The sequence below is a fragment of the Lissotriton vulgaris genome, chromosome 6, assembly GCF_964263255.1.
Source record: "Lissotriton vulgaris chromosome 6, aLisVul1.2, whole genome shotgun sequence".
Lineage (NCBI taxonomy): Eukaryota > Metazoa > Chordata > Amphibia > Caudata > Salamandridae > Lissotriton > Lissotriton vulgaris.
In genome coordinates this window covers 174,988,168-175,010,846 of record NC_141694.1, presented here as the reverse complement: position 1 = coordinate 175,010,846, position 22,679 = coordinate 174,988,168, and positions in this window count along the sequence as shown.

Here is a 22,679-nt window from a genome sequence, read left to right as displayed (position 1 = left end):
TAGATTATACCAGATGCAGGTATAATGTGGCGCAGGGCTTTACAACATGACACATCTCACAAGATATGTCACGTTGTAAATGGGTCGCAACATGGCGCATTGTTTATGTCGCTGCTGAGTCAAAAAAAGTCATGCAATGGCAGTGCAAAAGTGTCACAAGGGGCTTGTAAACCTATCTCTCTGAATGTTTCTCGTTTAAATCGCTCTCTGAAACACAGACCTGTTAGGGTAGAAATCGTAATGTACAGGCCTCAGATATTGTGTCTTGCTGAAACACACACTGCCATTGCTAAAACACACATTGCCATTGACAGAGGTGTACAGCAGCAGTTATGATATATGCCATGGTATGTACCACACAGTGTAACTTGGTACATCTTAGACTCGAGACATGCTGATGTCATGGTGGTTAAGATGGCGGCATACTATAAGGGCTTGTGTGCTGTCACCAAGATTGACCATGAACAGCGTTCCCTGTGGTAGGGAACGTCCCCTTGGGCACAACTGGGCCCCGTGAGGGGTTGTTGATGCTGTATCCTGGTATAAACCACAATTCTCTGGTGAATGTTTACTTATTCATATTTGATTATTCTTCATATGAATTCATTCCATTTGTGGTTTTGTACAAGATATTACTTTCTTAATCTTAATTCATACTGGTCATGCTCCAATGCATTTTGAGTTAAACACCCTTCGTCAGGGAACAAGACACTATAAATTAATGTGAACGAGACTTAATACATGAGGGGACTCAATCTCTGATTTGTGCTTAAGGTTAATGTGGTGTAGACTGTGCTGTTGCAAACGGCCAGTTATATTCTAACAGATGAAGGAAAAACTAAAGGAATTGTTTGGTAGTGAGGTTAATTCATGGCTACATGCTGCTTAACGTTAACTGAAGTTCCCTTTGTCGAAAGTTACCCCGTTATGCGCTATAAAAATAAGGTGACCGAGGTCTTAACAAAAGGTTGGTGTTTACAATGCTCTCTTCTTTGTGCTTGTCGATATACGGGTGCTTGAATTTAAACAAGGCAATTAAGTGTCACATAATAATGAGTCTAGACGTGCCATAGGTGGATTAAACATGCAGAAGGAAAACCCCAGTGAAACAAACTACATACAGGAGTATTTGCGTGTGGCGTTCTCCAGCGGTTTAGAGGTGGTATATTACTAGTGTTTGTTAGCGAAGTGTTATTTAACGTACAGACTGTAAACATCGATAAGAGACTAAGTTACTAACTGCACGGCCGCAGTCGACATCTTGGAACGGAGTATCATAAATAACATCAGATGCTGGATAAGTGTTGTATACTATGTGACAACCTACTATCATGCTGAAAAAGAGTGCGCAATGCTATATTCCGTCGTAAATCGACCAAAGGTCAACGATCTAGTACATTCAAACTCAATTGAGGCGATGGGGTTCATAACCATGTCAAAATTTTCACAGTGATGTTGACTCTTTTCGGTGGAAATTCGAACCAAAGCATTAAGTGAACAAGTGAAAAAAACTGGTGAACATATATAAAAAAAACTTGTCTACTACACAATAGGTCTCTTGTCGTGTTGCGTGTCTGGACCAAGATGGAATACTCTATAAATAGCACAGAAATTGAGATAACGTAAAAGTAAAAAACGTCTGTGCCTTTTAATGTTGGAACCATTGCATCAAACATAGTTTGAGATCCACTTAAAGCCTTCATATGGGGGACCACCATGTAGTTCATTTCTGAGCATAATAAGGTACAAAACACAAGACTCAAAGCATATTAATGCAAAATATTACATCTGGGAAAAGTACATGCAGATGCTTTACACAACCAGGACTAAGGGGAGAAAGATATCCGTTTAGAATTAATGAAATACCCCAGTACTATAGAACGTATATGCAGTGAGCTGGCTGCAGTAGAGTTGAAGACCATAGAGAGTTTGTAATATGAGTATGAGAAAGTAATTGGGAAATTATTACTATATAAGATCAGGGAGAAACAGAATAAGAATATGGTTGCATGCGTAAAAGACAATGAGGGCAATCAGAACTGCAAACCTCTATACGGTCATGATGCCACTATTTTACTAGCTGATATCAACCCTTATGTTGATATCAATTGGAGGCGGATATATCAATAGAAAATACTCAGGTGACAGTTGCATCTCTCCCCTATGAGAAAACCACAGGGGAGGACAAGATGCCACACTAATTTTATAATCTATCTGTTGATCGTTTGGCACCAGTACTATTGCAAGGTATTAGAGATATAGATCAGGGGGTGGATTTCCAAAGTCTTCGGATGCCATGAAATTTGCTGTTTTTTGTTGTTGTTGTTTTTTTTTTTTAAAGGAAAATCAGCAGAAAAAAGAGGATCACACCTGCAAATCTCTCTAATAAATTCTGATGCCAAGATTTACTCAAAGCACATACAGCCTGATTCATCAAGCCAAAATCAGCTCGCAAAGAGCCAGATTCTGGCCCTTTGCGAGGTCTATTTTTGCATTTGGGATTCATCATCCCAAATGCAAAAATCGGTAATAGCGATGTCGCAATTTTGAGATGAATTGCATTTAAGGAATCTCTATTTGAGATTCCTTAAATGCAATTCATCATCCATTAAAAAATTGCGAATTCACAATTTCGGCCCGCTATTTACCGCGAGGTCAAACCTCGTGGTAAATAGCGAAAACTTAGAAAAATGCTTTTAAAAGCATTTTTCTAAGTTGCATGTTGCACACACACATGTCCTTTGGACATGTGTGTGCGCAACACCTGTTTCAATTTGCATTTAAGGGGTGCTACAGGGTGTCCTTTGGACACCCCTGGCACCCTTTAAATCGCTATCTTATTTGCGATTAGCTAATTGCTAATCGCAAATAAGGAATACTCCCCATTCAGTCCTATGGGCCTTTTGGCTAATCGCAAATAAGGATTGTGTAGGAATCGCAAATCTTTTTGCGATTCCTACATGAATCCCGTTTTGCGAGTCTGTAATAGCGATTCCTTATGAATCGCTATTATAGACTCGCAAAACGGGTCTATGATGAATCAGGCTGTTAATTACTGGGGTAGATTCTTGTATAAAAAAACCTGTTGGGTATGCATCAACATGTATTTGTACTCGTAGAGTTATAACAACCCACACAAGCACTGCAATATCTCTTCTTGATGTTGAGGGAATGCTAAACCTTGCAGCAGGGAGGATCCTACTAGATGGTTAAAATGCATTTGACAAATTGTCCTGAGCAAATATCCGGGTAACTATGAGCAGTAGGGGCATTGGTGCCAAACTTCCTAACAGAGTACAAATAATGTATTGGGCCCCCACCACTAGATTAGTGGCCGGAGGCGAACTGTCAGAGGCAATTAGGATATACAGAGAAACCCGTTTGTGGCGCCCCCTGTCTCCGCTACTTTTCACATTATATTTAAAGATTTGTTTGTAGGAGATATTATGAAATCCAGCAGTATATCCAGTGATGGCTAATACATATACACTCCAATTAATATATCCGGACAACATGATGGTATATTCAGATCAATCAATAAGGGCTATGTAGAAGTAGGTTCTTCCACCTGTTCTGGCGATGCAGGTTTTAGGGGTTTCGGCTAGTGCGAGGTAGGCAGAGTGGAGGCGTCTCTTGGGTGCGTAGAAGGAGACTCGTTCATCGCTGTACTTGGGTCTGGTGTTGTGGAGGTATTTGTAGGCATGAGTGAGAAGCTTGAAGATCACTTTCTCCTCGACGGGAGCCATTGGAGGCCTCGTAGGTACTGGGTGATGTGGTATTGTTGTGGTATGCAGAGGAAGAGTCTGGTGGCGGTGTTCTGGAGGGTCTGGAGTTTTCAGAGCAGGGATTTGATGATTCCAGAGTATAGGGCGTTTCTGTGGTCCAGTCTGCTGTTTATGAGTGCATGGGTGACAGTCTTTCTGGATTTGGGGGGATCCATTTGAAGGTCTTGCGGAGAATGTGGAGGGGTTTGAAGCACGTGGAAGAGACGGCATTGACCTGTCGGGTCATGCGGAGGGATGGTCGAGTTTGATGCCAAAGTTGCAGGCTCGATCTGTGAGAGTTTGGGGGTGCCGAGGGTGCTAGGCCACCAGATGTTGTCCCATGTGAAGGGGGGGGGGGCGAGGATGAGGACTTCTGTCTTCTCCGAGTTGAGCTTCAGGCAGCTGCTGCTCAGCCAGGAGGTGAAGTCTTTCATTCCTTCCAGGAAGCTGAGCCTGATGGTGTCGGGTTAGTTGGTGGGGGAGAGGATGAGCTGAGTGTCGTCAGCTTAGAATATTATGCTGAGTCCATGCTGTCTGACGATGGTGGTGAGGGGGGCCTTGTAGATTTTGAGGAGCGTGGGGCTGAGCGATGATCCTTGGGGTAATCTGCAGCTGAGCTTTTTGGGTCTAATTGTTTGTGTTCGGCCGGTGAGGATGGAGCAGATCGTGTTGAGGACTGTTCCCTGTATGCCTATGTCGTGGAGTCTGGTGGAGAATGTGGTGGGAGAGTGTTGAATGCTGCAGAGAAGTCTAGAAGGATGAGAAGTCTAGTAGGATGAGGGAAGCCGTATGGCCCTGGTTGAGGAGAGTGCAGATATTGTCTGTGGCAACTAGGAGGGTTGTATCGGTGCTCTGGTTGCTGCAGAATCTGGAGTGGGAGTAGACAAGGATGGAGTTGGCTTTGATGAAGTTCGTGAGCTAGAGGTTGACGATCTTCTCCTTTACTTTCACTGCGAAGGGGAGGAGAGAGATGGGTCTTTAGTTTTTGAGGTCTGTTGGGTCAGTGGAGGGCTTCTTGAGGAGGAGCTTGACTTCTGCGCCTTTCCAGTCATCAGGGAATGTGCTTGTTTCGAAGGTGGAGTTGATGGTGCGTTGCAGTTCTGGTGCTATCGCAGCTCTGTGGAAGATGCGCAGTGGGCAGGGATCAGTGGGGGCTCTTGAGTGAATGCTCTTCATGGTCATGACAGTGTCTTCTCTAGTGACCGGGTTCCAGGTGAAGATGGTTGGCTGTCTGGCTTTGCTGGAGGTAGGTGAGGTTTCGGTGTCTGGTGTCTGTTGTCTGTTCATTGAAGTTGTCATAGAGGGACTTAATCTTGAGGTGGAAGTAGGAGCCCGAGTGTGTTGCAAAGGTACTGGGAGGGCATTACATCTGAGGCTTCTGGGGAATTCCTGTATGTACCTTCGAGTTGCTGGATCTGGAGATGATCTTGTTCTGGATGAAGTTCCTTTTGGTGTATCTAATGCGTTGGTGGTATTCTGTCATGGCATTCTTGTGGATGGTCCTTGCTTCCAGGCTTTTGCTGTTTCTCCAGACTTTGTCAAGCTGTCTGCAGGTGCATCTGGATTCTTAGAGGTTGGTGGTGAACCAGGTGGCTTTCGTGGGGCGCTGTTTGTCGGAGTTCCAGAGGGGGGTGAGCATGTCTGCACTGTCTGTGATCCATCTGTGGAGTCCGTAGGCCGCAGAGTTGACATTGGGCATTGTGGGAGGGGGAGCGTGGTGGAGGGTGGAGTTGAGGTGCTCTTCGCTGACCTTGTTCCAGTTCCAGCATGGGGGGCGTGGTGTATGTGGTTTTCTGAGAAGAAGAAGTGAACACTGTGTTGGCCCATCCAGTGGGGTTGCGTATTGTGGCTTAAGTGGATGTTGTTCTCTCCTGCAAAGATGGGGTTGAGGATGTGTCCTGCCTTGTGGGTGGGGGTGGGGATGACCTACTCCAGCCCAATGTTAGCAAGGTTGTCCAGGAGGGCAGTGGAGTTGGGGTCGATGAAATTTGCGAGGTGGAAGTTCAGGTCTCCGAGCAGTATATAGTCCATGGAGGCAATGGCGTGGGGTGCAACGAGGTCTGTGATGGTTTTAGTGAATGTGGTACATGGTTCAGGGGTCTGTAGATGTGGGGGCCACGAAGGGTCGCTCTGGGGTTGGTCTGGATCTGGAAGTGGATATGTTCCATGTGGGCCAAGGTGGTGTACGTGCAGGATGTGGTGAGCCTGAGGGAGTTCTTGTGTGCAATGGTGAGTCCTCCTCTTGGGTGGTTGAGGTGGTCCTTACTCTGACTCTTGTATCTGTCAGGGATTGAGGTTGAGATGTCAGGGGTAGAGGTGGCATTGGTCCAAGTTTCTGTGAGGAAGGTGACGTCTGGCGATAGGTTGTCAAGGAGGTCTCAGATTTCTCCTGCGTGTCTTTTCAGGGAGCGTACTTTGAGGAGGATGCAGCTCAAGGATTTGGGTGCACTGGTGTCTGGTGGGAGGTCGGTAGCCATGAGGGTCCGGAGGTGGGTGAAGGTGTGACAGAGTGTCGACAGGAGAACTGGCTGTAAGTGGTGTTTGGTGTTGAAGGCTGGCAGCTGTTGTTTCTTCTGGAGTTGAGTGCGTGGAGAGTGGTTGAGTCGTAGCAGTAGGGAATTGGAGAACCAGGATCCCTGTGCTGGTCGCAGTCAGGTTGCGGTCGGTTCACGGACGGGTGCAGACAGGCTTGCCTTTGGTGCACCAGCGGTGTGCTCGCTATTAAGTAGGGGACAGGGAGGGAGCCCAGCTGGGAGGTGAGAGCGGGAACCAGCAGGGGGGGCGGGCTGCCAGGTCAGAAGTGACAATAAAACAGCGAGAGACACAAAGGGCATAATCCTAGTAAGGATACAACAAGGCACAATAGATTTGAAAAACACTAAAAAGAATAAAATGCAACAGGAAAAGGCACAGATAGATAGAAAAATGGGTACAATAACAGAAACCAGACAAAACAGGCACAATAACAGAAACCAGACAAAGAGAAAAAGAAATACACAACCAGACAACAGAAAAGGCTGGCCCAGTGGACCAGCAGAAGAGCAAGGCTCTCCCAGTGGACCACCAGGGATGAGGTGAGGCCAGGTCCCTGCGGTTGGAAGAGGGCCTCGAACCCCTACATGAGACCTGAGAGGCGCAGGTGGCAGTCGCGCTTCGATGGAGCTGCGTGAGGGGAGAGCAAACCTGTTTGCTCAGCGGCCGCCATTAAGTAGGGGATGGGGGAGGTAGCGCAGCTGGGAGGTGGGAACGGGAACCAGCAGGGCGAGTGGCTGCCAGGGCACCAGCGGTAGGAAAACTGCAAGAGAAGGGACACAAAGGGCACAATCTGAGTAAGGATACCACAAGGCACAATAGATTTGAAAAACAGTAAAAAGAATAAAAAGCAATAGGTAAAGGCCCAGACAGATAGAAAAAAGGGCAAACTAACAGAAACCAGGCAAAACAGGCACAATAACAGAAACCGGACAAAGAGAAAAAGACAGACACAACCGGAAAACAAAAAAGGCCGGCCGAGTGGACCAGTAGAAGAGCAAGGCTCTCCCACGGGGCCACCAGGGATGAGGCTAGTGCAGGAGCATGCAGGTGGAAGAGGGCCTTGAACACCTACCTGAGACCAGAGAAGTGCAGGGGGCAGTGGTGCAACGATGGAGCTGCGCGGGGGGAGCAGACATGTCCGCTCAGCGGCCGCCATTAAGTAGGGGACGGGGAGGGAGCCCAGCTGGGAGATGGGAGCGGGAACCAGCAGGGGGAAGGGGCTGCAGGGACAGAAGTGATAGGAAAATGGCAAAAGACACAAAGGGCACAATCCGAGTAAGGATACAACAAGGCAAACTAGATTTAAAAAACAGTAAAAAGAATAAAAAGATATCAAGGAGCCATGAGAAAGCACTAGATGTATCAGATTGCTAGGAGTAGCAGATGCAGATTTACACCTCTATACTTAATGTATTTTTTCCCACCACTTTCTGTGATTTAGTTGCAAAAATATGATATCAACAGGGAATAATGTTGGGGCCAAAAGTAAGTCAGTTTCAGAAATTGGGTTATTGCTTGAGGGGGTATGAGCCCTTATCAAGCAAAAAGTAATTTCATTAACCTTATTGTATCATGGTACAAAAGCAGTCCGGCGTAACTTAGAGGCAATGTGTAAAGTGTTCACGCGGGGCACAAACATGCAATAAGTGAAAACACAATACAAGAAGAATCCCACATCAGTTTGGGGAAGAGAGTAAAATGCAATTTATTATTTGATCGCATTATTTGACACCAAAATGATAAAAATCCAATCAGTAGAATCAGAGATATGCAATTTTAAAGGTTTCAGGTAAGTATGGCGCCTAAAGGCACAAAGTGCCACTCACAGACCTCTGGTCATGTGAGACTAGGTAAAAGTCATAAGCTCAGGCCAATTGCGATGGAATGCAGGCCAGACACAGGGACCAGGTCAGTACCACTGAAGAAGTTACTTTCTAACATCTAGCAAAAACAGCCCAGTTTGCAGTGGAGGAAGCTGCGAGTAGCAGGGAGAGCAAACAGCAGGCTAGGCCTCGTGGAAGGTCAGCACTGTAGCACGAAGATCATGTCTAGCATCCCAGAAGGTCGTTGGTGTAGATTTGAGTTGTGGGCTGTAGCTCAAAATGCAGATCTCGTGTTGCTGGTCGACACTGGAGGTCGCTGCATTGGAAAGAATTGGGTTCACCTGAGCGTCGCATTGGCAGGCGGCATTGGCAGCAAGATCTGGGGTTGAACAGGCTCATTAACAGTTGCAAAGAGCCCAAAACTTCAGGATTCTCCTTTTCTTCAAGGAGGAGTTCAACTTATGCTACACCAAATGTTCAGGTCCAATGCAGAAGTTCTGCTGGGAATTTGCAGCGAGTCCTCTGGTGCTTGTTGTGTTCCTACAGAACAGAACTAGAGGTCAGTCAGCTGGCCCTTTGAGTCACTTCCTCCTGAAATGTCTGACAGAGTAGGCCTCAAGTAGAAGGACAGCCAGGCGTAGTTATTCTGTAGTATCTACTGGTCTGGGAGTGTATTGCAAAGTGGGTCTGAGGGTCTACTTTCTGTACCTGGTGCCCAGAAGAGAGGGAGAAGCTTCTGGTTTTTCCCTCTACAGTGGTGTAATGCCTCCCTGCTCTGGTACCAGTCTAACCTGGGGCATAATAAGCTAGTGTAAAGCCCTTGAATGTGAGCTGAGCCAGTGTCTTTGAAGTGCAAATGTGGTAGGTGACATTTTAACCTCCATATACAAAGTCAGAGATGGTCCATCCTGTCATCACCCGGACCCTCTATTGAGATGCTGTCTGAGTGGAATACAGAAAGACCAACTGGCAATTACACCTAGTCATGTGACCCAGGAAACAGGCTGCAAGCACCAAATCGTTAGGAATAAAAATGCCAGCTTTTAAAAGTGCCAATTTTTGGAATTGTGCTTTAAAATCTGGATTTATCATTAAAGAGGTTTTTAGATTACAATTCTTTATACACCAAACATGACGTTCCTACTTGCTCCCAATCAATTATCACTTAATAAATCTAATAAGGTAGCTAGGCCTAGGGAGAGCTCCCAGAGTTCTGTTATGCGGAACTCCACAAAGTGTCTAAAAAACTCTGCCACCCTATGCAGAGTTCTGCATGCCGGTGGAGTTTACCGTGGGCCCGTTTGCTTTGCCATGTGCTACACAGAGTGTATCATCGTGTTGTAAATCACGTGCGAATGGCATTACGCGTTTGTCATGTGTGTCCTTACGTTCACATGGGCACAGTCATCTTGTTTTTTACTCTCTGTTATGGTGCTGGGCGTAATTTTAGAATCCCTTTCAATCTCTTTAATCTTCCCTATTTAAAAGTTATCTACTCCTCATTTTTATTTATTATATTGGTGTGTGTAGTTTTGTTGGTGAATTTTATGTTTTTTAAAACATTTTTGGTGTTTTTTGTTACTTTTTGTCTTTTCTTTATTTCCCCTTTACATCATTATTTCTTCTTTCCTTTTCCATGCAGCGCCATGGGAGAGGAACAATGTCTTTGTGGGTGGCGCTGCCGCCTAGGTGTGCAGCCCCAGGTGATATTTAGTGAGGAGGAGGTGGCAATACTCGTTTTTTTGTGCTGCAACACCTCCCCTCCATGCTGGTAGCAGGTGGCAGGTCTGCCAGGAGTAACACCCTGAGGAAGCATTGGCTGACCTGAGGGAGGGTGTGTCAGCACACCAGCCAGTTTTCGGTGCACCAACCAGCAGCTGATGCACTTATGAGCGGATATATTGACAAAAACCAAGACCTGCTCCACCTGCTAGAATTCGAAATTGCAGGGCTTGGTGAGTGTTTATTATTTATTTATTATTTATTTATTTATTATGTGTGAATATTAGCGAGTGAATGCGACGCCAGCCGTTACCGGAGGAACTTTGATTGTAGCGGCTCCCTGCTTCACTCTCCCCCGCCGCCGCCTGTGAAATTCCGCGGCCGCCGAGAGGGGAGAGAGCATTGCGGAACACCTGGTCTCCCGCCTACAATCCCCAGCGTGCCCTGCTGCAGCATCACCTGGATGCCTGCTGCAGCGGCCGCGTCAGCTCACCGCGCCTAGAGGCGCTTAAAAGCGAGCCGCTCCTGCTGGGGAGTGGGTGTGTGAATATTAGCGAGTGAATGCGATGCCAGCCCTTACCGGAGGAACTTTGATTGTAGCGGCTCCCTGCTTCACTCTCCCCCGCCGCTGCCTGTGGAATTCCGCGGCCGCCGAGAGGGGAGAGCGCATTGCGGAACACCTGGTCTCCCGCCTACAATCCCCAGCGTGCCCTGCTGCAGCATCACGTGGACGCCGGCTGCAGCGGCCGTGTCAGCTCACCGCGCCCGGAAGCGCTTAATAACGAGCCGCCCCTCCCGCGTCGCGGGACGCCCGCGGGCGACGCTGGGCTGAGCCCGGGCAGAGGGCGGGCCGTCTGTGGCCGTCCGTGGATGGTGGTGGACTGGGCTGGCCATCCCCCTTTCACGCCTTGAAGAATTGCAACTAGCAACACATCATCCACAAAGGTACTTTTTGTCTTCTGGTCTTCTGGATACACACCCTTTGACCAAACTACTGTTAATAATTTATTGTTTTCTACAACGCTAACATTTTGTTCCAAATAGCATTCTGCTCACACTCTGAGGTAAATTACATCTAGTATACTTTGGAATATTATTATGTGATCTAGTTACTGCTTAGCAGGTGCTCAGCGCCACCTAATCGTATTTAATTGTGCATGCTTTGGCTGATTAATTAAGAAACCATTGCAGACTGTCCTTCTGTCACTATACTGAATCTGTGATATCAGTGAGTAGGGCGTTCTCTCTGAGGCTTTGTTTATCTAGCTCGTGGGGTTCTAAGCTATTTCACATCGATGTGTAGTATGTATCTATGCTTTGCAAAAATGGGAGACTGAGTTGGTCCCTGGAGGGGTTTGAAAAATGAGAATAGAATCAAAGATAATTTACTGCATGTAGACTGCATGTAAATTACTGAATGTCGTTTTTGTTAGGGAAATTGGAAATATGGATTTTAGGATGAGTATGGGCGATTCAACGATAGTCGATAGACTCAAAACTAATACTATAAATGACCTGTTTTAGAGAAGTACAATTATGTGACTGTATTTGCCTGTCATAATAATGTTGAAGATATTAATTGAATCACTAATCTGTTTTTCTTTTATCTCTCTCATTTATTACATCAGCACCCAAGGGCAAGAAGAAGGACATTAAGGGTCTTGGAGAAGCTGGTCAGCAGAAGGTGCTGACCACCAGCGCAGCTGCAGATGGCTCTGCTAACCCCAGTAAGTCCTATCATTTATTATTTTTATTATTTCCCTAATGTTTAGTTTTATGAATCTTGTGGTCATTGTGTAGAATTTTGTGGTATTGGTATGTTGGTGCTGTGTTCCAAGATGAGAGTTGCTGCCTGGAGGCAGATGTCGCTGGTCAGAAATAAAGTTTCTCTGACACCCTTAACTTATTTATTTATTTATTTATTTAAGGTTGTTGTAGAGCGCGTAGTAACCCGTGAGCATCCCAACGCTAGAACCTAGAGAATCAGGAGGGAGCAGCAGTGGAAGAGAAGGGAAGTCAGGGAAAAAGGATGGTTTTTAAGGCTTTTCTAAAATGGAGAATGTTTGGTTCAGTTCTTAGTTTGCGAGGGAGACTGTTCCAGTGTTTTGCTGTGTTTACCGAGAAGCGGCGGCCACCCGACCTGGCTTTTTTCAACGTTCTACCGTTCAACGAGGACAGGATACAAACCCACTCATGCAAAACACAATGGGGCAGATTTACAAGCCCCATGCACCGCCTGTGCATCATGTTGAGTGACGCACCGGTGGCGCAGCCTGCTAAGGGATATTTACAAGCACAGGTAAAGTCACCCTGTGCTTATAAACATCGCCCCTGTTCATGCAACACTTTGCGTATCAGGAGCAGGACATTGGTGTTGCTGTGGGTGTTCCCACGCAACACCCATGTCCACTGAGGCATTTCCAAATTTACGAGAAATCTTAAACCTGGAAATGTGTCAGTTCGCTGCGCCACCATAGGGGTGGCATAGCCAAGTGAAACGAGGAGAAATGTTTTCATTTCTCATCATTTTTTCCTCTTTCAATGTATTCGGCATTCTACAGCATGCATTGAAAGAGGAAAATGCCTGCAGTGATTGCTTTTGTGCAGGAAGGGGCCCCTTCCTTCACAACAGCAATCTCCCCAAGGCGCAGGCATCCTTGCATCATGGTGCAAGGGTGCCTGCATCGCCGCTTGGCAGCTATTTCTGCGCCAACGCAGGGGAGAGTGAAGGAATGCTACATCATTGTATGTATGCCGCATTCCTGTGCTCTGAAAGTGCCGCAGCATGGCTCAGCGAAAGGCCTTGCGGTGCCACGCTGCGGCACTTTCTTGTATATCTGCCCCAATTAATTCATTGTTGGTTTCATTCCTGTTATCCTTGCATTATCTTTTTTTATTACATGGTTCTCTATTTTGGTAGCTGGCTTTTTATGGTCTCTACTCTAGTCTCTAGTACACTTATCGTCTGCTTTGTTTGAGACCTTTCCATCTCCGATATATCTTGTAGTACTCAAAATTACACTTTTCGTACTCCACTTTCCTCCTTGAAGATTGCAGACCCAGGTAAGCTAGTATTATAAGTAATATTCAATATGTATGTTTGTTGAGAAGGCTTCCTTACTCTTGCTCATGCTCTACCAGTTCAGTTCACAAGAGTATGAGGTCCCATTGCCATTGCATTTGCCAACCAACACCATGGGGTCGATTCCAATTCGGTAAAATCCCCGTACGGAGCACTTTTCCGGTACAAATCATACACCTTCAACGTCTCCGTATGTACGAACAAGTACGATCTGAACCCAGCACAGATCTCCGTACGAATCGCCTGAAAGGCCATACGACTTAAGAATCCGTACGAATTGCATTCGGAACACGCAGTATGAACCAGCAAGTACGATTCGTCAGGACGACACTCCATACAACTCTTTTTCTACGGGACTTTAAAACATCCGTAAAAGCACATTTTGACTCAAACCGTGTGCGAAACAGACCCCCCCCAGGTACGCAAGTGCACCCCATTATCGCAGGGGTACGGTGCGCACTGGTACAGTGCGTCAGGGTACGGTGCATTGGGGTACGGTACATCGTGGGACAGTGCATGGGTGTACGGAGCGTAGGTGTACGGTGTGTAGGTGTACGGTGAGTAGGAGTGCAGAGCATAGGGGTACGGTGCGTACCTCCATGATCGCAGGGTACGGTGCATATGTGAACATGTGGTACTCCGTACGAATTTATAATTTGCCGCTTTCCATACAAATCACGTTCTCGGTCATACGGTTCACTGTGCGGCTCCATGTCATACGGATTTGACCTCGTTTTTCGTAAGGTTCACAATGATTCGGACGCATTTTTTAAATACAGATCGTACTACGCGATTCGGACGGATTTGTACGATTCGTACGGAAACGGCTACGAATACGAATCGTTTTACGGATTCGTTTCCCGAATCGGAATCGACCCCCATGTCTTTTGTTGACCATTATTCCAGCCCTAACCTGTCTCACTTTGTTAATCAATGAAATACCTTCAGTGATTTTTTTGTTAGAATATACTGCAGTGCTAACTGAACTGTAGTGCCGTATTACAGTTGTATCTAAGGGTTGACATATCCAGCATCTAAAATATCTATAAGGTTTTATTCTAGCCACACAGACCAGCAGTGACAGTGGCTCAGTGCAACTACACGAGGAGGGGAGTCAGTTGGAGGGAGAGAAGTAGCAGATGGGACGGGGACTGGTAATTCACATAGGGGCATATGTTCTAGGAAGTGGGGAAGTGAAGCATTAGCCGTCATGGCTTAACGCCTCACTCCGCCACTTCAGAAACGCAAGGCTGCACCATATTTACAAGGATATGGTGCAGCGTTGTGTTTCCCCTGTGCTGACGCTACACTTAGCAGTGTAATTCCATAGTGCAAGGGAGTCTGCATGCAGGGGAGGATTGTTTATGTATAGAAAGGTATCCCTTTTTGCTCATAAACAATCCTAAAATGCCATGTTGTCACTTTTATGTGTGCTGCTTCATGCAGCACACATGACATTCACACAATGACACTTTTTATTACAGATTGTTTATGTACATGAAGGGGGATCTTCCTGAACTTAAACAATCAATGGCAGTTTGCTTTTTCCATGTGTGCTGCACAAGGCAACACACATGGAAAGAGCAAAATGAGGAGAAGTAAAGCATTTCTCCTCATTTTGCCAACTTAAGACTAGGTTTTCCCATTCCATCCATCAATAGTTTCTTTTGCGTATGTTGCCCTAAGTTGGAAGAGTATGCCCAGACGTGGGTCCTGTGCTGACTACAGCACTAGATTCAAGCTAGCCTGGCTGATGAAGGGTGATGCCCTGAAACTGGCCCACTGTGCTTATTTCTGGTCCAGGGAGGACCTGGCTTGGCAATTCGGGCTGGACAGATCTCATAGGGAACAGGATCAAAACTGATTTGCATATGGCTGGTTCCAAACTGGGGTGGTGTGGTGAGCAAAAGAATGATGGATTAAACCCAGAACCTTGTGACTAGGGGTGAATGTTTGCATTGACCAGCATTCCGTCCATAAATTGTTTCTTTTGCTGCCTCCTGTGTACACTTCCCTTGTACATAGGGAGCAGCATCAAAATCAATGGGTGTTGCTGTGGAACACCCACAGAAACAGCCTCGGTCTACCCCTTTTACGCTACCCATAGCGAGAAAGGGGGACTTATTTACAAGGCAGCATTAAGCCATGTTACCGCTGCCTTGTAAATAAGGCAAAGCACCTATCACCACCAGAAAGTCAGAAAAAGTGACGTTGTGGTGGTGATGATAGGGGCTTGTACATATTTCCCATAGTTTCTTGCAATTCCTATTGCAATCACCAGTTAGTACCAAGATGTCATCAACACGTGACTATGAACCTTCACCCCAGCTTTACCAGCTGCAGCAATGGTTCAGTTATTATGTGGTCTCTTCTAGTTGTACCTCACAAAAGCTCACATAATGAGTGTTGATGGCTTGAGGGAAAAATGAAAGAATGGAAGGTTAAAAGAAATTAAAATGGTAAATGAATGGAAGGATGTGTTGAGTGATAGAGTGGGTAATGGGAAGGTCAGGCGAAAGGGTAGTTGGAAGAAAGGGTCTATATTGAAAGGATGGATAATGGATTGAAACTTTTGGTGAAAGGCAGGATGAGAGAAAGTAAATCTTAATCAAGGTGGTTATGGGTGAACTAGAATGAAAGGATTAATGACTATTTGGATTATTTGGATGATTAAGCAATGCAACTCTTGTTATGAAGAGAAGAGAATGCTGCTCACCTGCTTCTCTTACTTTGTTTATGCAGGGTTATCAAAGCTATGGTTCAGAGTGAGAGGTATTTTTAATATTTTGTTCTACTCCCTTCACTCATTGTATTTGTTAAGTTAGTCAGATGTATCCCACCCATCATTCATCACTCCCCCCCTCCTCGCACATTGTATTTTTCCACCTATGTCTGAGGTGCAGTATGATCCAATTCAATTGGTGACTGCAGTGTTGGATGTGCAATGTGCATCTGCCTAAGTTAATGTGGCAATTACCACATTTTCAATGTTTTGCAAAACAAACGCACAAGGTGTCTTGTTTCCCTTTCCCCACTCAGTCACCTCCTAGTACTTCACTCCTTTATTATTTCCTAGGTTCTTTCATCCTCACCTACCCAACAATCGGAAAATCCATTCTTTGCATGTGACACAATTAATTTCAAATAATCGTGTGAAGTGAATTGATCCCAGGATAATACATGGTTTCTCAAAACATATTTAATGTATACCAGTTCTGATTTGTCCCCTTCAACTTCCATTGACTAGTACAGTGACAGAATACGCCAAAGATGATGAATCGATGATCAGTGTAGTAGCCCCTCTATTCTATATTAAAACATCTCTACTCTACCCACCTAATCCCTCTAAACTACACTGCATTAAAGTAAGTCAAGCTTCCTTTCCTTGCTTACTGGCCAGCAAATGAATTTGTTGGATATAATATGTGGGAGTGGGCAAGGCCAGTGAGGAAAGAGGGTCTAAGTGCCTGATTTGATGCTAAGTCTGGCATATGGGATGCACTGTGACAAATGTGATAAATACACTCTATATAGCCCGTTCCTTTCCCTGTAGTGCAGGTCATCATTTTATCCAATGTCTACTTATGGCAGACAGGATAATATTTCCATTTCATATGTGAGGTGTGTGAAGTAGTATATTATTTATTATTGATCTGCCTCTTTGGCGTCAGGGTAGAAAGAGAAATGTATGTGGAGACGAGCAGGTCCATTCTAATTAAAAATAGATAATGGTCAACTAGAGCTGCTCCAACTCATGACAATAGCAAAATACCTGACACGCAGGCTAGAAATAAGCAGACTCCATTATTTAAGCACAACATACAACTTGTACTCAACAGAGCATAATGCCGTACTCAATAATATGAGGCAATTTATTTTTCCACTCAAGGTGTCTGGTTATAGTTACTTGATAAGCTTTTAGAAGAAACAAATATCAAATCACAGTTTTTTTATTCTGGTGTTATTTTGCCTTAAAACCTTGTTGCAAGCCAGTTAGTGATTTTTATGCAAGGCATTAGTGGGTAAAACGTAAATTGACATTGTGACTCTCCTGATCATATCACATCAAATTCCAATGGCCCTTGGGGACCAGAAATGTACTGCTATTGTGCCACCTGGTAATTTAAAACAGTTTTTTTTCACAGAGCATATTTAAAATTTGTCGTTTTTCTTTTTCTCAATATACCTGCTGCTGCTGATCCACCCGTTGGACCCAAAAGAGAGGAGATTGCAGCCCATCTGCAGAGGTTGGAACATATCCAGTGAGAATACCAATGGCTGGTGGTTCTGGAAGAGGAGGAGGACAAGGAGAGACATGCCACTCCACTGGGCCACAATCGCAAAAAACACAGTTGATGGACAGAATGTAGAACAATGTCATACATTCACCCCAGTACAAGGATCTGGGCCTAAATCCATCGTTTTTTTGCACTCCACACCACCCTGGGTTAGACACTGGCTATATGCAAATCAGCTCTGACCCTGTGCCTCATGGGAACAGTCCAGTCCGAACTACCAAGCCAGGTCTTTCCCAGACCGGAATCAAGCATCAAGGACCGGTTTCTGGCTATCAGCCTTCATCAGCCTGGATAGCTTGACTCCAGTGGTGTGGAGAGCCTGGGACTCACGTCTGAGTATACCCAGCACACTCGGGGTGAAAATTGCAAAAAACACAGTTGATGGACAGAATGTAGAACAATGTCATACATTCACCCCAGTACAAGGATCTGGGCCTAAATCCATCATTTTTTTGCACTCCACACCACCCTGGGTTAGACACTGGCTATATGCAAATCAGCTCTGACCCTGTGCCTCATGGGAACAGTCCAGTCTGAACTACCAAGCCATGTATTTCCCAGACCGGAATCAAGCATCCAAGGACCGGTTTCTGGCTATCAGCCTTCATCAGTCTGGATAGCTTGACTCCAGTGGTGTGGAGAGCCAGGGACTCACGTCTGAGTATACCCAGCACACTCGGGGTGAAAATTGCAAAAAACACAGTTGATGGACAGAATGTAGAACAATGTCATACATTCACCCCAGTACAAGGATCTGGGCCTAAATCCATATTTTTTTTGCACTCCACACCGCCCTGGGTTAGACACTGGCTATATGCAAATCAGCTCTGACCCTGTGCCTCATGGGAACAGTCCAGTCCGAACTACCAAGCCATGTCTTTCCCAGACCGGAATCAAGCATCCAAGGACCGGTTTCTGGCTATCAGCCTTCATCAGCCTGGATAGCTTGACTCCACTGGGCCACAGCACATCCTTTTCCCCTCAGCCTCCAGCCACTCAGCCATCCCATTGCTGACACCGGTGCCAGCTTACATCATTCATTGCTGCCACCTCCTCCTACACTGACAGAACCAGGTCTTTGCTATGCCGTATCCTATTGCAGCTCAACAACATCAAGAGCAGGCTCACCACGATGGAGTAAAGCCTGGAACAGCTTCTGCTGGACATCCACAATGCCCTCGTTTAGCCCTTTTTACAAATATTTAATTTTGGTGGGAAGGACTTGTTTGTTCTGTCTGGGTGGAGAGAGTGGAGAAGGAGTTGGGATTGGGTTTCACTTTCTTTAGACATTTTGAACTTTAGGATGTTGGGGCTTGGGTCAGTTTGTTTGGGGGGAGGGGTGGGCATGTTGTGTGAGTGGAAAGAGTAGGTTTCTGTGTAAAAAAAGGGAGGGGAAGCTATTTTATTTATGACTGAAGTAGTTTGTTTTACTTTTACTTTTCACTGCTGGCCTTCAGCTCTTAAGCAGCCTGTTTATGTGCTTGTAAGAGAGAGTTTAGTGTTTAGTAATAGAATTATACCTCTCTAGCTATCCTGGCCATTAGGGAGGATGCTGGCATGACCTATATTGTCTGAAACAACCTAGTTAATGGTGTAGCAATTAGTTTCTTACTTCCTAAGTTAACTAGTTCAGTTTACTCCATAGTTGTCTTACCTGAATATAGATGAAACAATAACAAGGAAGGCATCACAACTTCACAAGTGAGGTCCCACTTTCAGTTCCACCCAGGTGAGCTTCAACTGTAGGATTAATCTGAATGATTGATTATCCATGGTAGGCAACTAAATGGAAATAAAAAGACTCAGATAGTAGGTTATATCAAAGCGTTACAAAGAATTGACACCACAGTACCACTTGATGACACAAAAAGAATTCCTGATAGTCAAAAAATACAAAAAATAGAAATAGCAGTCATTTTTGGCTAATGGGGAGCTAGTAGCAATTCATGCAATTTTTCGATTCATAAAACATTTACTCAAAGTCTGGAGTGGATAAGCTTAGGTTAGGCATTTACGGTTATGGAACACAAGTCCTGAATAATTATGCTGATGACTGATGTTCTTCATTCTGTATCTAAAATTTGAATCACATTTTATGAGCAGGTGGCTAAATGGGGTCAGTGCGGGCTATTGCTTAGAAGATCCTACAGTAAGTTGGTACTGCTTTCACCACATTCACCCCACTAAGTGTGTGAGCCATTGATGATGTAAATTAGATCCTAGCTGGACGCAGAGTGTTAGCGGTTTGATGAATGGATGGGAAATAGAATTTTGGGAAAGGTCTGACAAACACAAATCTTACCCAAGAACAACCTTCTTCTGGGGAATGAGCAGCACATCATTAGTCATCAATCGGTTATGGAACAAAACAAAGGAATGAGTATGACAGAGTACTGTTAAATGCATTTCAAACAGTTCTTCTGCTCCTGAGACATAAGTTATCAGATATAAATTTCTAGGGTGGGAGTGAATCCACCCTCCCAGTTCTCCAAATATGATTTTTAAAAGAAAAATGACACTGTATAGCAAAATTAGGTGGTGCATCTCCTCTGGAGTGTCCATTAGTCTTGGGTCCCTATCTGGACTGGTCCAGTAGATAATCAGGATGGTTGAGCTCATCTTTCGACTTTTGGTCATGCATGGGACTCGAAAACCTATGGATCAGCAAACATAAACTGTTTATTACAGACAAAGAGAAAGACAGAAGGAAGGTAAGTTGCATGAGGAGTGTATGGAGAAGACTCAGAACAAAGAAAACAAGTCCAACACACACACACACCAGCATTTTAAAAATAATAATACCTCTATCCATTATACATAGCTGAGTACTAGGCTTCAAACATTTAATTTACCTTTGTTACTGAAGTTGCTAAATTCTTGCTTCTAGCTGTTGATGAGGTAGTCCCTCAGCTCCTGCCCAGAGTTCTACCATCCTCCTCCTGACTCCGAGTAACTCCGTCCCAGAGCAGTCCTCATGACTCGAGCAAGATAGACGTGTAGTGCACTGCTGTTGAAGAACAAGTAGAGAAACAAAATTGCAGGTTTTTGTTTGTTAACTAAAGTGACTGCTAGGGTCTCTGAAGAACTAGAAAAAAAGGAGAGGACCCTGCAATTAAATCTGGGTAAGTGTCAAAGGGCCACTCACCTTCAGGGAAAACATGATTGTTTATCACTCAGGCCCCAAACATTGCAAATCAATCATCTCAAGAAAGTTCCTGCATTACAGTTCAACACACCTTCCCACAACATCAATCATCACTCACAATCACTCAATAATCAGATCACTCATTGGTGCATGGCTACATGTTCCAAACCAAGCATGGTGATATATTCACTACCTCCCCTTTGTTTCAAACAACAGATTGGAATTTGTCAGTCTTGTAAATCAAATGATTGCCTGAGGCAGCCATCCTAGATGAAGAAAACAAAGAAAGATAGTAGGAGTGGACAATACAGGTTAAATCATTTTCACTAAGTAAGTTTTGAAAGCCCAATCACCTTCCACTGAAAAAATGATCACCCATCACTCAGGCCACAACCATTGCAAAGCAATCATCTCAAGAAAGTTCCTGCATTAGAGTTTAACACACTCCCTCACTGTTAGCCACCACATGAATCATTGATCCTCACTCATAATCACTCAATAATCAGATCACTCATAGGTTCAATAGTTGCCTGCTCCAATCCAAACATAGTGGGAAGTACATTATCTCACTTTTGATGCAAGCAAAAGATTTGGCAGTCTTGTAAATCAAGTGATTGTCTAGGGCAGCCATCCTATATGATGAAAAAATCATTAGGATCACAGGAGTGTACCATACAGGTTCATTATTTTTTGCTAAGTAAGTTTGTAAAGGCCAATCACTTCCAGGGAAGATAATGATCGTCCATCACTCGGGCCCCAAATATTGCAAAATAATCATCTCAAGAAAGTTCCCACATTACAGTTCAAAACCTCACTGTCAGCCACCACATGATGAATCATCAGTCATCACCACTCTCACAATCACTCACTCATCATTGCAATAGTTGTGGTTACCTATTCCAATCCATGCACGGGGTAACTTAGTTGTTAGGTATTGATCTTTGATGCAGGCAACACATTGGAATTCGGTATTGTATTGGCAGATACTCTTGTGAATCAACTATCTTAAGGGGCAGACCTGCTAGTAATAAGTGATGCAAAAAGGGATAGGCAATAGGCATACAAGAGGGAAGGCATTTTCTCCAATGTCATGAAGGAATTGTGGAGGCTTCTTCAATGCACACTGGTCCAATTACAATCAGGCAATACATGCAACTAAAAAATGGTGAGGCAGTGTAAATCTGACGCAAAAATAATAATATTCTACTGGCAACTTTATACATTTTTATTTGCAGAGAAAGAAGTTCAATGAGAAATAATTAAGAAGTTCTATATGGGCACTGGCATACTTAGTCTGATAAGTAGAGTTTGTGCTCAAACTCAATTCACCCAGAAGTTGTTCAGGTAACACGCCAAATAATATTTCTGACCATCCTCCTCCTCTGCTGTTTTAGGAACGGTGTAATTGTGTGGTACAATATTTTGGTTCAATTTGATCATAGTTAATCTCTCCACGTTTTGAGGCCAAAGACTGGTCCTCCTCACTGTAACACCCTCATCAGCTGCACTGAACACATGCTCAGCAGACACACTGGCTATAGGACAAGCCAGATACTTTATTGCCAGCCTGCTGAGCTCTGGCCATACCAATATATCATTGGACTTTGATCCACATAGACCTCTTTTAGGTTATCCAGATACTAGTTGAATATCCTGCGGATGGCCATTGATGCTGCCACTTGCTCAACCTCTTTTGCCATTGCCTGTGCACTGAACTTAAGCCCTGCCGATTGAAACCAATACAATGTAGAAGTTGGGTCGGTCCTTTTGTTGCTCTTGTTGCCAGTGTTCTAGTTGATGGTGTTGTTGGCTGCTGTGAGACAAGGCTGGCCTCTCTGGAAGTTGAAAGCGGCATACTAGAACTGAGGTATGGAAATCTAAGTTCCAGCTATTCTCCTACCAGGTCTCTGGCATGCTCTATAATCCACCTCTTGTATATAGAACCATCCCCTTCAGATAAAGGAATGAAAGTGGGCAGAATTGTTTTGTACCAGTGATCAACTAGTTTGGCACACTTGTAATCTTTTGACATGATGATATCATGTTGCTGCATTGTGTTACAGGCAAAGCAAAAGAATAAGCTCTCAACCAAAGCATGCGCTTCTGTGTTTCATTCACACATGTAGAGGTTAACCTTTCAGACATCTTTTTTAACCTGAGATGCACCCCAGGATAGCTTGGCCCATCGTACTGTCCTACTTGCTAACTTCTTGAATGAAAACTTCAAAAGAGAGTAGCATCTGTGTCCTGCATTTGTCTGCATCCATGGTCATAGCTTTCACAACTGCATTCCATCCTCTCTGAATGACA